The following is a 15,763-nucleotide window of genomic DNA, read 5'->3' as shown; positions in this document are numbered from 1 at the left end:
GTGACCTATCTGAGAAGAATGTGCGCCGTAGAAACGGATAAGAGGAACTATTTTAAGCGGCTGTAAAATCCTCTAATTACGCCGCATGAATTGTTTGAGAATCGGGGACTATGGACATATCGCCTCCCTACTTAGCAGACTTCGCGATTTCGGGCTTGTGCAGTGAGCCTTATCTGGAATGCAAGAAACGTCTTCGCGTTATTTTTCAAACTACATCCGTATTTTTTGTAAGAATGCAATGTCTTTAGCATTTTCCGTGGCATGTTAGTCCCACTTGTCCTTAAGGTATGACTGTTTATTTGTCGCTTCTCGTCTCGGGGATGCATCAATTTCCCTGCGAAAAGTCGATCAGATTGCCTGCTGGCACGATCTTGTTTCTTTTGAGCAGGACCTCGTTCCTCGCATAGAAAAGCTTGCGCAGCCATGTAAATAGAATGCGCCGCATTTCTGGAAGTAGAACCATCAGAACTGGACTGCAATACAAATGTTCAGAGAGAGAAATTTAGCCACTGAGACAAACTCTGGAAAATAAATGAAATCAAGAGACGAGTCCCAGCTTCAAAATCACGATTCGAAAGCGCCACTTTGATGTCTATCCACAACAAAAAATACTGGATATTAGAAGGTCTTTAAGTTAATTCATAAATGCGGCATTCGAGAAATGGAACTGCAAAAGACGACCACGACTCACTCAGATGGGTGCAACGATGATGAACCTGTATTCTCAGGTAGATTGAGACACTGCCATTCAGAAAGCTGAATGTTGTCAGCTGTCGTAGATACAAGCGACGAACTTCTAAAAATTCACTATCGCCATCGCCATCAGTTCCAATTACCGAAAATTGTAGAGCGGCTAAGTTTCCTCGTGCAGGCACCCAACACAAGTAGAGGGAATTGGGATATTCGAAAAATCATTGCAGAAGCCTTATGCAGAATTGCACCGTCTCAAGTACACTTGAGATATGATGCGATCGATTAGATGAGATTCTCTGCAAATATGATTAATTAATAAATTTTATTTCCATGAAGAGGGGCCTTTGGCCTACTGCAAGCATTCAAGTTAACCGAGTAAGGAAAAGGAAAGGGTTTCGGGGGGGGGGGGGAGGCGTTTCCCGGTTGCCCTGTAACGCCGCCTTTCAGGACGAAGTCCCGCAGGCATTGCAAGATTCGCATAATGCCGACCTGGAATCTTCCACCCTTCGAGGATACATCCGTAATCGAGATATCTTTTTGCGCATATTTACGAGGCCAGAGTACCCGCAAAGTGAATGTCATACTCTTGGCGATTGTGGTATGGTGCGTGTTGTGTAGGTGACGATTCGATAGGAACAATGAATCTGATTCGCCTTCGGGATTGAAAGTCAAACTTTTTGTCGACGAAACGGTCTAAGTCACGGGCTTTATATTATTTTTAATGTTTGTAATGTTTATTTTACTTATTCATATTATTTAAAACAAAAAAGTCACCAAGTAAGCGCTCCGCGCAGATACTAACAGCGAAGCTGAAATGTGCGGCGCCGATGTCTATCACTGGGTTAATCACGACGGTTCAATAAAGGACAGCTTGGTAGGCTGCCGGATCCTCGGCACGCAGTTGCTGCTTGCGCTCGGTTGCACGAGCCTCTTCTTGTGCCAGAGCTGCAGATCGGCACGGAATAAACTAGCTTGTTCCCGGTTCTGCTGACGGCGTTGCTCATCGAAAGCTGCCTGCTCCTCAGGAGTACGTATGACGTGTGGCCTAACCATTTCGGACCCGGAGAGAAACTTCTGCGCGCGCGTTCGGCTGCGACGGAGAGCAACGACTTCAGTACTGGCGAAGCCAAGCGCGCATTTCTTTTGCTCTTTTATTTATATTTTTTTCGCGCATGCGCTTGGGGTTCCGCAGGAACAGTTTTGGGCGTAGAGGTGACAGGCGGTGGAGGTACGGACGAATCGGCTAGCCATACACAGCTGCGCTGTAATATTGCACTCTAAAAACTTGACTGGTGTTACTCATACGCGATAACTGGTTCGTTGACGCAGGAAGCTAAGTGTTCGAATACAATTTTACTGATTAGGCCTTTCATGTAAAACAATAGCTTGTGTTACATGCTGCAAACTTAACTGATGTAGACACATACAAAATCGTACCTGGCCTGTTTACAGAAGTCTAGTGTGCAAATACAATACTGCTTACACACTTTATTTGAAACGATAACTTGTTTTCCACGTTGAAAACCTGACTCACCCGCCGTGGTTGCTTAGTGGCTATGGTGTTTGGGTGCTAAGCGCGAGGTCGCGGGATCAAATCCCTGCCAAGGCGGCCATATTTCGATGAGGGCGAAATGCGAAAACACCCGTGTACTTAAATTTAGGTGCACGTTAAAGATCCCCAGGTGGTATAAATTTCCGTGGTCCCCCACTATGGCATGCCCCATAAACAGAAAGTAGTTTTGGCACGTAAACCTCATAATTAAAGAGAACCTGACTAGCGTATACACATACGCTATCATAACTTAACGTTGTCGCGAACCCAGTGTGCAATAGATAGCTCAGTTTGGTACGTGGCTAAGCAAGCTACGCATAGCGATATAAAAGCGCTAACCTTGACTCAGAGGTATGGTTGAGGCTGAGCGCAGCATTTCTTTTTCGTGCCTTCTACTGTCACCCAAGTGGGAACACCTGCATTCGCGGAAAGTCACTGGCGCGCTTCTTGTCGCTTCCCAAGGCCGATAATTTAGGAGTCAAAAGCGGTTCGATTGCTTTCGCCTGGCTTACACGGCTTCGTTCTCTTCCCTTTACGGCAGTGACGCCCTGGCCACTGCGCAGCAACTCCAGCTGAGACGACGCAGGCCAGTCCGGCCCGAACGGTATTGCTTTTCACTCGAGGCAGCGGCAAACACCAGTTGTACGCAGCCGCGCACGCCATGTCCAGTGTTGCCCAATTGCGGACAATCACGGAACTGCGGCGATAAATAAAGAAAATCGTTTACGGTCCGCCTGCGATACGCAAGACGGAGAATCGCTCTTCTGAGAGAAAAAGTTAGCTTATAAGCGGGGGGAAAATAAGAGAAACCAACTGACACGTGCGACTGCCGAAGGGCGTAACCATTCGCTTTCTTCGTCCTTTCTTGTTCATTGAAAAACTTCTCGTATAGCGGGCAATTAGATGGGGCAAGTTGGCATTAGCGAAGGATGCGGTACACAATCCTCGGCGGTCCCGTCCCCGTCGCTGTAATCATTAGGTGCTTTGGTCAAGACGCGATTGCCGTTGTGGGCTTCCAGGCGTGATGGTCGGTTCTTCTCTGCTTTCAGCGAGATACACGCGCGGACAAAAAGGGTTCTCGAGTATACGCTTCTATTGTCTAGGAGACATCGATACGCCCTGCCATTGAGAAATAAACGCCTCGGCTGATGCTTCGGGAAGGGGCTTTCGAGACGGGCCGAATCTGGAGCACCAAATTGGCATCGAAAGTCGGTGAAGTGCTTACTGGGGGCCTGTCGATTCACGGAAGTTTCTTCCCTGCATTGCCTTTATGTCGGTAGACGCAGTAGTGCGCCTGTCCTATGAGTTTCTTTTCTTTTCTTTTTTTTTTTGTTTGTAGCATCTATCCAAGCCACTAGGAAACGTGATGGAATTGGTAGAGCCTTTCTTCGAACGATATAAAAACAACGGACGTTCGAATATTTCTCATTCTTCAATGCGTTGCTCTTAAGAATCCTCGCGAAAGAAAACTCTGAAGGATGAGGAGAATGGTTTGCATTCCTTTGAAGATATTTCGAAGAGTGAGACCGAAAGAGGAGGGTAATTGAAAATGGCGTATTCGGCTACAACCACGCGCATCGTACCATCGTGTCGTTGCTTGAGGCCGCACAGAGCCGCTCCTACAAGGATGTGTCCAGCTGCAGTTCCCAACGCGCTGCCAAATTTTACATTCCGTCTTAGGAACATAAAAGTGCTTTTCAATATTAAACTGGGGCAGCCAAACGCCTGGCCTGGTCTGTCATTCATGCATGCTTATCCACTCTGGTCGACATGCAATCTTCAAGCCCGCCTTTTGGCATTTGTGGAGCCCACTAGCTGACCCCATATTTGCAATATCTTCTTCAAAGGCAGTAGAGGGGTGACCTTCACGAGAAGGACAAGTTGTTTTGAGATAAAATATCCCCTTTAAAAAAATTAGCCGTCCAAGAAAACAAATCCACTGTAAACGAAAATAAACCCACCGGGGAGTTTTTAACAGGTGATATGCCCTAAAACCTCCTATCCTCGAATATTTACTCCGATGTATGTGAGCAATACAGCGTCATTCCCTCGTTTCACTCCGTTGACTAGCTGTGGGAGGATTTACGGCGACATGACGCGAACTTACTCCGCTTAAAAATCGTGTGCTCCTGTGAAACTCCGACAGGGAGTTTTAAAAAACTCACCTCAGGCTTCACATGTTGGTCACGTGGCACTTCCCATGAGCATGTGCGCCGCGCCAGTGACCGGGCGCGTTCGGCGGAGTCGGCAGTGCCCATGGCTGACGGTTTGCTTACATCTATGAAGTGTCGTTCTGCGACAGCTTTTCGTCAATTTATTTCCGTATTTCCTTCCAGAAAGTGTTATAGGCGTGCCTGAAGCTCACTGTATCCCAGCTTCAATTGCGTTAGCTGTGTTCACTTTGCTGACAACGATGATTGCAAGTGCAACGTTCTCATGTGCGGAAAAAGGTTAGGTATACCTCGAAGCTGCTCACCGACTCGTGATGTAGGCTCAGGTTCTGACTGTGTTTTCGTGCTGCGTGACCATGGCTTGTGTTCTTCAGTACGTGAAATGTGACTTGTATCTCCTTGTGAGTACGTGCTGACAAAGTCCGGTGTAATGTTTGAAAGGACCGGGTAGCAATGGCAAGAGCAGTCTCTTCGAGCCACGACGTCCGTGCTTGTCGCAACATGAATGGCATGCTACAAGTTCGTTGCGGTGCTGTGTTGCCAATGAGAAACACCGGAATGCAAGCAACTGTTTTTATGCATCTATGTATGGATATCCTCTCCCAAGAAAAACGGTAGGACATAAGTATGCGTACTGTAAATGAAGCTTCTTCCTGAGCGCTGGAATCGAATTGTTATCGTGCATTTCGGTTTTGGTCACACCGTTGCTTCCGATATTGCATTAAGATTATACGCTCTATCCTAGACACTGATTTAGAAGCATGGCTGCTGGCTCTGCGTTTGAGGATTCGCTCGACAGATCAGGGATGCAGCTCCTTTTTACAACCGAAAGATATTGCTTGGACGCTGAGCAAGTAGTGCGGTCTAGAAAATGTATAACTGCGCACTTTTCGGTGTTACGTTGGCTGCATGCTGCGGGTAATGCTTTCACTTAATAAGTTCTTGTTACGCTACCACTATTTTGCACAAAGTTAATTTTGCCATGAAGCGCACGCACTTACATTTTCTTTCTTACTGTAACTAGCGCACTACTTTTTGGCCGCGAACGCTGGCGGTGTGCGAAGTCGCCCAAGCACTCACAGAATGGCATGCTGATTGTGAAAAATTACACCATCAACTTGTTTTCTCGCTATTTTGAATTAACAGTTTTGTGTTGATTAAGGTCTTCTGTTAATTTCAGACAGGCAGATCTCGTATGACCGAGCATGTGAGTCGTAATTATGAAAACAGCACAGCTGCTCACTAGGCCGGATTGAGGCACACAGTGTCGTGGCTATATATACCGGCAGCGCTGCTTCATGAGTGTCGCGTGTATGTTAGATGTCTTTCAGAGTTCTGCATTGGCGTTTCTGAAATGTTTATGTATGTCATGATCTATGTACTTCCATTGACTTGTTTCGTTCAATTTGACGCGGTCTTGTGTCTATATCAAAATTTGAACAGTAACCTCTGCATATTGTAGTCTTCACGCGAACTAACACGATACCTTTTTATGCTCCCGTTGCACCTCGAAAAAGCTCCGTCCAGTGCAAAGTAAAAAAATAAATAAAAAAGACAGAAAAGCAACTCCCCATGGTTCCACGCAAAAATTCCGCTCGCACGGAGTAAAAAATCTACTCCGATCATACGGAGCATAATAAACTCCCAACTGGAGGGTCGCTAGAGGAAGTTATTTCCCTTTACAGTGTAGTTCATTTACAATAAGGAAGGAATTAATTAGTTTTATGGTCATTCGCATTGAAGCTGCGCTGTATGAACGATTTCCTATCTACGGCGCTTACCGGTGTGATCGACGCAATGCGATCAGGGCCTCACATGCTTCATTTAAGCATGATCGCGGGCCATTCTCGTTTGCTGAAGGGAAAAAAGAAACATGGAGATTTGCCTATGGGGGGCGTGTAGATCTGAAAGTTAGTGTGTCGGACAGACAGCACGCATAATGTGGATTCGTGCATGCGCGTGCAAGAGTTAAAAATTAAATTAGGGGTTTTACGTGCCAAAACCACTTCCTGATTATGAGGCACGCCGTAGGGGAGGACTCCGGAAATTTCGACCACCTGGGGTTCCTTAACGTCTACCTAAATCTAAGTACATGGATGTTTTCGCATTTCGCATTTCCTTAACGTGTACCTAAACGTGTACCTAAATCTAAGTACACGGGTGTTTTCGCATTTCGCCCCCATCGAAATGTGGCCGCCGTGGCCGGGATTCGATCCCGCGACCTCAGCAGCCTAACACCAAAGCCACTGAGCAACCACGGCGGGTCGTGCAAGAGTGGGTGGCTGCACGTGCACAAGTGTTAAATATGTACCTTTAAATTCAGACTTGTTGGAATGAAAAGAGTAATGCAGTCTATTAACCTCTGACAACTCTTAAGAGGCAGCGCAGAAAGCTGTAGTCTCAGTCAAAGTAGAAGGTAGTTGTTTATCGGATATACAAGGAACAATTTTCGGTTTATAGATGTTCAGTGTTTCGGTGCCTCTGCACATATACATTATAGATTCAAGCCCATTCTGGTTTGTCCCGCGTAACGGCATCTGTAAACGTTTATGTAATAGCTCGTGATACAACCAGTTCCTGTCGGGGCCAACTGGTAGGGCAGTCGAAGTCCCAACAGTCAGAGGGCGGTAACGCGTTGTTTCCCAACTTTGCAACAGTTGTAGCATAGCAACTGTAACTAGCGCTATCAACACTACGTTCCATCTCAATGTCACACACACAAATATAAAAGAACGACGGATCGCTGGTATCGAGCACGCAGTGTTTACGATTTCTTATGTCCCTTGGCAGCAGGCACGCTCCCCGTTGTTTCACGCCACTTAGTGGCGAAACCGAGCCCCGCCGCGCGGGCAAACTGCGCGAAGCCCTGGTTTCCTCGGGCCAAAGCTCGGTACCGGTATGCGCGCTATTGTTGGCGCAACGTCGTCCGCGAACAAAAGGCGTTCCGCGCGCGCATAATTCCAGGCGAACGGCGCGCAGAAAGCGCGCGGCCAAGGTATGCGCTTTCGGTGCGGCCCGCGGCGCTTTTGCGCAAAGACGGATGACACCGGGCGCGGTTCTTTTTTTTTTTCGGGCGATTCATTTGCAATTCCCCAGTCGTCACGCCCGCGCGCTCCTCAATGGAAGACAACCGGCCCGAATTATTTTTTTTTTCGATCCGTGTCGGGTGCCGGGAGCACTCAAGCGCGTGGATGAAGAATGACTCCGCGCACGGAGAAAGCTCGGCAGCGGCTGGGCAGCTCTTGCTGAGGGAAGCGTTTTAAAGGGCGCCCATGCCGTGGAGCGAGCCTCGGAAGGGTAACGTCGAGCTCGAACAGCCAGTCTTTCCACCGAAAGGGGATTAGGTGAAAGCGTTTCGCTTCACTGCCTGGCGCTATCGTGGCCGCGGACGCCGGGCCCGGTCTGTCATTCATGTATGTTTGCACCCTCCCCCTCTGGTGGACGTGCGACCTCCGAACCAGCCTTCCGCGGATGCGTGGAACCCCCTTACCTGACAAAATATTTGCAACGTTTACTTCAGTGGCTACGGAGGAGCGACCTTCGCGAAGAGGACAAGTTCGTTCATTCAAAGAGTTTGTTCGCGCGCGCCGCCCAAAACGGTGTTGCCGTTGAAGCGAGGGAAAGTTCTATGATGAAAATTTTCCCTCGCTTCTGTAATGAAATGGGCTGCGAAGAGACGATTGCGCACCTCCTCTGTGACTGTCCACGTTACAATGTGCAAGGAAAAGTGCTCGTGACCGCGCTCGAAAAAAAAAACTGGACAATCGCCCCTTGACAGAAGAGAGGGTTCTAGGACATTGGTCCACACGGGTTTCAGCACTAAAAGCCTTAAGGGCTTTACTCAAGTCCTTAAGGACATGTGAATTGTGCGACCGCCTTTGACCATTGTTGCGCGTAACATCGCGTTACTGTGTGCATTTTTCTCGTCTTTTTCTCTCTCTTCCTTCTCCTTTTATTCCCTTTACCCCTTTCCCCATCACAGGGTAGCCAACCGTTGTTTACACTGGCTAACCTCCCTGTCTTTCCTTCCCTTTTTTTCTCTCTCTCTCTATAATGAAACTATTTCGCCTGTGAGGTTGGGAGCGAGAATATAATGCTTCGTGTAATATTTCCAATTGAGTGATATACTGAGCTGATACAATGGGTAAAATATATATTTCGGGTTCTTGCTAACACCTCGGCGCCTCGTCATTCATTGTACTACCCCGAAATTATAATACATTAATTTTTAGAGCACTCCGTTAGTCCACGATAAAGTGATAAGCATATAGCAACTTCTTCGCGGATGCCACTCAGGCGATGCCCACGGCGATGAACTTCGTCCAGAAATAATCAGCGGCTATGATTTCTCATCCGATTACTCTTGATACCGCGCTGTTATTGAGTAGCCTGTGACAGGAGGCAATTTTCATTTATGTTGCCGGTTCTCTCTAGATTATTCCTTCTATGCAAAGTATTTACCATTGTAACCACGAGAAGCGGCTAAATTGAAGAGCATGCTCGTGGAAGGAAATGTCCTGCTCAGTAAGTTGCGCAAACATCCTGCATTCACGCATTTTATACCCTGCGGTTTCTTAAATGGCTTGATAATTTGCATATATTTTCCGTGTATATTTATTGGGTACGGGTAGGGGTGCCCCAAAATTTCAGGAATACACAAATATAAAGTGCGTCTTGTCCCTCGATATAGATTTAATTTTGCACTATATTTATTCCTACAAATTCCGATATGCCACACAGTTTTATGGCATGAATGAATGAATACAGCGTTTATTATTCCAAAGCCCAGCGAGAAGTATAGTGGCAACTGGGTATTCTGACGCGGCATGGCTTGGAAACATAATCTCCTGATAGATTAGCGCTGTAAGTGTTTTGCACTTGTGATGATCTTTCAAACTCAGCAGTCTTGCCATAGACGGCTCTTGCATATGGCATGTATCTGCGGCCGCTTGATGCGACACTTGGCTTTGGTACGCAGCTTCATTGACCATGAAAACTATTCCGTAGACTGCCGAGATGATTCATTACGTTAATAGATAAGACACATACATGATAATCATAACGGTATATTCCTGATGATTTCCTTTCTTCTTCATTTTGTTTTCACAATTGTGTATCTTATTAAATTGCTCTTTCCTCTTTATTTATTTGATTAGATTAGAAGGCTTGAGATCTTCCGGCAGCGCCTTTCACAGAACATTTGATTCTTCTGTTTTGTTAATATTTATGTTTCCCGTACTCACTTAACCAAATTCCTGTAAATGAGACCTGCAGTAGCTCTATTATGCAAATCTTGTCATACATTCGGAATTATAGGGTAGGGCTCCCCTATTCACGCTTGTCGATCTTTTCTGCGCTCCTTAAAACAATTACGCGCTAACATCAGTCACAATGCTCGCAGCATTGAAAATGCGCGTCATGGCAAGTGATCCATTGTTTGCAAAAAAAAAGAAAGAAAGAAAGAAAGAAAGAAAGAAAAGAAAGAAAGAAAGAAAGAAAGAAAGAAAGAAAGAAAGAAAGAAAGAAAGAAAGAAAGAAAGAAAGAAAGAAAGAAAGAAAGAAAGAAACACACCTCAATGATTACCTCCCGAATACAACATGTCGGTCGCATGATCCTCCTCAATCGGTCATATCGCTGTCAGGCTTCATGACGCTCGCGTGTTCTCTGCGGACCTGCCCGATTCATTGCGCGACCACGTGGTTAACGGACGCGCACTTCTTTATAAAGAAAAAAGTACAAAGGTGGTATGTTGTCTGGAGCGTATGACGACATGACTGCCGCCGGGGGAACCATGACGCCCTTGGACAGCAGTTGCGCTTTAAAGGCACGAAGGAAAGCACCGGTTAATAGGAGCGCACGAAATGCCCGTGGCCCTGAGAAGTGACGTGGCTCGAGGACTTGGTGGCATTGTGAAGAACAAGGCCACGTGTCCACCTTGTCACCTGCTGTTCAAGGGTGGAGCCCCGTTTGTTACGGCAAGACGAGGCTCTGGTGTTTCGTTCGGCACTAGCATGGCGCCGAAAGGAACTCAGAATTTGGCTTTTGATTTCATTGAAGCCTCAGAGAACAGCGGAAGGCTCGGCATGTTTACAAGCAGATGTAAACAACTTTTTTCTTATGAATTACGGTTGATTTTTGTTCGCCGTGTAAACCGTCATTGTGTAGGAGCCTCCTAGAAGGTTTTCGCTCATGCGGTGATGGACGCGTCTGACATTTGCTTTCTTTCTTTTTTTTTTGCAACAATGGACAATGCACTTTGATCAGATTATTCCTATAAATTACATTGGAGCCCGGCTCATTTCTTGATTTTCGATTAGAAACATCCACAATCTTAGGGAACGCATTTAATCATGCCTTGACTGTAAATAAACTATAAGAAAGGAGCTTTATAGATAGACTTCTTTTATAGAATACTTATTAGTCATTAGTCAGTTCCGTACTTCCAAAGTAAACAGCTTTGAGACCAAATAAATTGTTATTAAGTAAAAACGAGTTTATGCCAACTGCTATTAGTAGGTTTTACATCTACAGTTCATTTAATTTCATTTCAGTGCCTTCAGGAATTAGGTGTCGAATTGGAGCAAACATTAACTGCCATTGAGCTTTTTAGTTACAGTGGGTCACTTTCGTTACCTGCAGAAAAGCAAAAAAAGTATCGATGAATGTTTCAAATGTGGCTTATCTCAGAACGTAGAACTACTTCCAGAACTGACTGTGGAAGCTTCATTGCTCTCCAGAGTAATGCAGAGCGAGACATACATAGGACTTAATCTTGATCTGCCAATACTTTACTTCCGTTAACCAACTCAACCTACATTAGTGGACTACATATGCAGAAAACTGGGCCGGAAGTTTTTTCATTCCTTTTTTTTCTGAATGGCTGCGACAGTTGCGCCAAAGTTACTTCGACCAGGATTAAGATAAGGAATGACGTTCAGGTGGCGTCTCCGTCAAGCGAGCAAAACAAAAACTTTTTAACGGCGTAAACTGTATTATTGTATGCTGCGAACGTTGTACCCGAGCGTGATCGAACTCCATGCCCTGAACGGCCATGTGAATGGCTGAAAGAACTCCCTACAGCTAAGTGCGAAAAACTAGGGATGTGCCAAAAAAATAACTTATTACCGAAAGAAAAGGTGCCAACTGGACGCATTGCACAAGGTATGCAGCATAAGCGTTAAAGGGTGCTCACAGCGTAACGCACGCATGAGAAGTGGGGGGGAAAAAAAAGAGAGACAAGCGGAACGACCAAAAGCAGAAACCGAAAGGCATAACCGGCTTCGTGAAGTGGTTCGCTCCCTTTCCATTCGACTCTCGAGACGCTGGAATACGAACATCCTCTTCGTACACTTCCTCGGAACAAGCCGCCACCAGCGGCTGCGGCAGCGACGTCGACCGGGGAAAGAGTTGTCTTCGTGAGAAGGAGTACTCTCTCTGGTTTAAAACGATATAGCCGAGGGAACGGTAAAAACCCCCTCGCAACACCTGGTGGTCAGGAGGAGGGAGCAAAACAAAACGGGCGGGGGATGGAGAAAGAAGGACGCATCCCAAGCTGTCCCTGCCACGGGGCTTCTGGTCGACATGGACCGGTCAGTTGATCGACACCCAGCGCTGGACGCTTGCTGAGGGTACTGCACACGGGGCAGTCGCAGAAAGAACACGAGAGAGAAAGAAAAGGTGAGAGAGAGAGACACGACAAGAGGAGGAGGAGGAAGAAGGGGAAGGAACCTCGACCACCCCACATCGCACGCGGCGGCGGCGGCCACACATCCAAATCGAGGCCGCTTCGCAGACGAGCGTCTGGTCTGGCTTTCGGAACTCTTTTTCTCGTTCAACGCAACGCTCCCGCTTGGGTGACCGCCGGCGTGTCTTCGAGTCGCCCGCACCCACCCGCCGCTATCCCCCTCGTCGGATAGCTAGTTCCTGGACTGGAGCCGGCCGTTGACGTCCTTCTTCGGCTTGCTGGCCGAGTCCGATGATGTTGGTTTCCTGAACTCACGTGCGGAGGTGCGCCTCCCTTCCCGTCTGATCGCGTTTGCTGGTGTTTGTGTCGGTGCGTCAGTGTGTGTGTGTGTGTACTCGATCACCGCCTCCAAGTGTTTCTCTCGTTTCGGCTGACCGTCGGGCTCGCCGGTTGACCGCTGCGTGGACAAATCGGCGCCGACAGCTGTTGCCTGTTGTGCGCGATGAGCAGGATGGGAAAGACTGGTTCATCGGGGACCCGGGAACATAGCGCTGTGCCTGGAGGCTGTAACACGTATCCGCCTTTTCAGGTACGTTTACGCGTAAGGGTGCTGTATTTCGCACCATGCCGATGGCCACCTTGGAATAGCCATCATCATCATCATCATCATCAGCCGTAATAATAATAATAATAATAATTGGGGTTTTTTCGTGCCAAAACCACTTTCTGATTATGAGGCACGCCGTAGTGGAGGACTCCGGAAATTTTGACCACCTGGGGTTCTTTAACGTGCACCTAAATCTAAGCACACGGGTGTTTTCGCATTTCGCCCCCATCGAAATGCGGCCGCCGTGGCCGGGATTCGATCCCGCGACCTCGTGCTCAGCAGCCCAACACCATAGCCACTGAGCAACCACGGCGGGTCATCATCAGCCGTGTAGCGTTTAAAAGACGAGGACATGAATAGACGTACACAGCCACTAATTTCCAACAACAATCTCCAAATAAACATTATCCCCGTGTATATGTGTTCAAGCGCTATTATGGTGCGCTTGCCTTGTTGCCGTAGACTGACGTTCCAAGATGGCATACGAAGATGTCATTGCGACGAGTCCGCGCATTGTGGCACCAATGATTATCACGCCACACCATTTAAATGCCGGCGGCGGAGCAGTCCTCCACTTCGGCCTACACATTCTGCCATCGTATGTCATTAGCTTTATCCGCACCCGATGAATACAAAAATTTCAACATGGTTGCACCTCAGATGAGAATGACAGCAAGAGCCCAAGAAGACGGTGCAGCGCCTGAAGTTGCAGCGTGACAGGAAGCGACGTAGCCCGACAATTGGACACACTAATTTGGGGTAACGCAGCTTTGCAAAATGCAAAATGAGTGCTTAGAAGTAAAGCTCGATATTTGGCACGGGTGATGCCTTTATTCCTTACAAAAGAAATGCTTATTACGTTTTGGTCTTTCAGCGCTGCCCTTGTCCTGTCATACTTCGATGACAGGATTGTTTCTAATTGCCTTATTGTAACTTCTACCTTTGTTATCACTTTATTCCTGCGAGACTGTAAATTAGTACTCTTATATTGCAATTAATAAGCAAGATTACCTAACAGCCCACAAACAGGCTCCGAAGGACAAGCTAGCATACTAAATGGAGAGGTTGAAACTGGTGAACAATGAAATAAATTCTATAAAAGTTCTGTAGGGGCAAGTTGGTACGTGTCCATTAAAAGGAGATAGCGCAAACCAGGGTGACCGCAAAATGAGAGGGTCTCATTTTGTGGTCGTTCCTCGTTTTCGCTAATGTCTTTTATTGAATGAAAGAATTGCGGCGCTGAGTGGAAACTGTACGAAGTATAGCGTGTAGATTGATAACAGGGAAGCCTGCTCGCAGTCTGCTTAACTATTCATAGCACCCGAAGGAAAGGTAGGATAACACATGTACATGTAAGTTAACAGACACAGCATTGAGCAAGTCCTTTGCAGGGGCTCTTTCTTCGCTCGATTTGGCGCGTGCGATACTAGCTTTCCTTCGTGCAACGAGCCGCCTCAACGGGTACTGTATTCTGCTCTAACGTGCACTGGTCTCACGACTGAATGCACACGCTCGACCAGTGCGCTTGTCAGTAGCGCCAAGTCGTGCAGCACGAAGTGCAACTGGCCACCGTTAACAACGCCTTAAACCGCCGCTCAGTGCTTGACAAACTGCGGCAGGTGCCCATTGTGTTCCCTTCTGTCAGTAGTTACAAGCGGCCGCCGCACGTTAAGCCCAAGTCCAAGTGATATTCCTTTGTTTGCAGTGGCTAAACTATACAGCCGCCCTGTGATTACCTTTTCAAAGCCTGCCTTCGCGAGGTCAGTCAATGACGGTGCGTTGGAGCGTGCCGAGGTCGCCCGAAGCGCGGTTTTTTTAAACTGCGCTGTGTTCAGCCTTACCAACGTTTACTGCAATCAGTCAGTCTGCTCAGTATGATTTTGTGCCCCTCATTTGATCGTGCGGGTTGCACTGTATTCGATCCTCATTTCGCCATAAATTTCGTACGTGACTGCGGGATCCCGTGCACACAAAGCGAAGCATGAACTTTTCGTTTTATTTATTTTATCTATGAATACCCTGGAGTCCCAAAGGCATTACAAAGCGAAGTGGCAGAATTTATGGATGCAATAAATACTGAAAAATCATATTCATACGATCTTTTCTAGTAGCTACCAAAAACAATGCCTCGCGCGGAAGCTATTCATCCGAGAAAGCGATTCCAGTCCTCCGAAGTCCGAAGAATAAATGAGCACAGGCAAGTCCTTGTACAGTATGAATTAATACTGACATCATTATTATGATCGTTGCATAGGCAACTTGTTAGGTGGCAGCTCCCTTCATACTCCCAGTTGGGGCATTCATTAAGATACCTTGTCCCTTGTGCTTATCATACATCTATAGCGGTAGCGGGGTCTCATCAACGTATAATTTAAGTCAACTCTGCCTTTCGCCACAGCCAGTACCACAACGATCCGCCGCGAACGTCACGTTTACACACATGATGATCAGGTTAATTGTATTTCAGTTACTTCACCACAGTGGATGCATTTTCGGAAGATAAAAATATAATGTGCAAAGTGGGAAAATGACAACGTCATCTGATGCTCGCTTTACCTTCTAGTTAGTGAGGCACCTGGGTGTCAGCAGGAGGGTGTCAACTGGATACTTCAGCGAAATACATATATATTATTAGTACACATTGTAGAAAAGTGTGCTAGGTGTACTCCCCACATCAGAAGGTTGCGGATAGAGATATGGAAATGCCTTTCGAATAGCAGGAAGAATACATGTAAACTATTGCATCACTTTCTGACAAGCATATTCACCTTCAATGTGTGAAGGCCAAGCGAAAGGGCTAGAATCAAGATCAGCAGGAAAGCTAAGATCGGGCCATTCGGTCCACAGGCGTTCTCAAAGCTCAAGACCAAGCAAACTTACGTTCCGCTGCCTGTGGTTCTCTAATATCTTCTGTCGGACTAAGTATGGCTAAACCAGGATATGGGAGCAACAAGAAGCCCGAAAGTCGTATGTAATCTTAACAATGCAGTTGAATGGAGTGTTGCACGTTTATTAGCTATAGCTCAGGCTAAATCATAACCTAGAGGTCAACCTG

At 46.9% G+C, this 15,763-nt stretch overlaps 1 protein-coding gene across 4 annotated transcripts in view; it reads left to right on the top strand.

Moving 5' to 3' along the window:
* The window catches only part of LOC139050429 (prestin-like), a 312,086-nt gene that overhangs the window by 118,941 nt on the left and 177,382 nt on the right, over positions 1 to 15,763 (top strand). The window contains exon 1 of one of the 4 annotated variants that reach the window (XM_070526800.1): positions 12,183 to 12,690. The exons of the other annotated variants lie outside the window; for them this stretch is intronic. The gene's annotated coding sequence lies outside the window, so the exon portion shown is untranslated. Of the gene's footprint in view, positions 1 to 12,182; positions 12,691 to 15,763 lie in introns of those variants that run through there. 4 annotated transcript variants of the gene reach the window in all.

This window comes from Dermacentor albipictus, chromosome 10 (genome assembly GCF_038994185.2).
Source record: "Dermacentor albipictus isolate Rhodes 1998 colony chromosome 10, USDA_Dalb.pri_finalv2, whole genome shotgun sequence".
Taxonomy (NCBI): Eukaryota; Metazoa; Arthropoda; class Arachnida; order Ixodida; family Ixodidae; genus Dermacentor; species Dermacentor albipictus.
The sequence above is the reverse complement of the archived record's forward strand: the minus strand, read 5'-3'. Positions and strand labels throughout refer to the sequence as shown.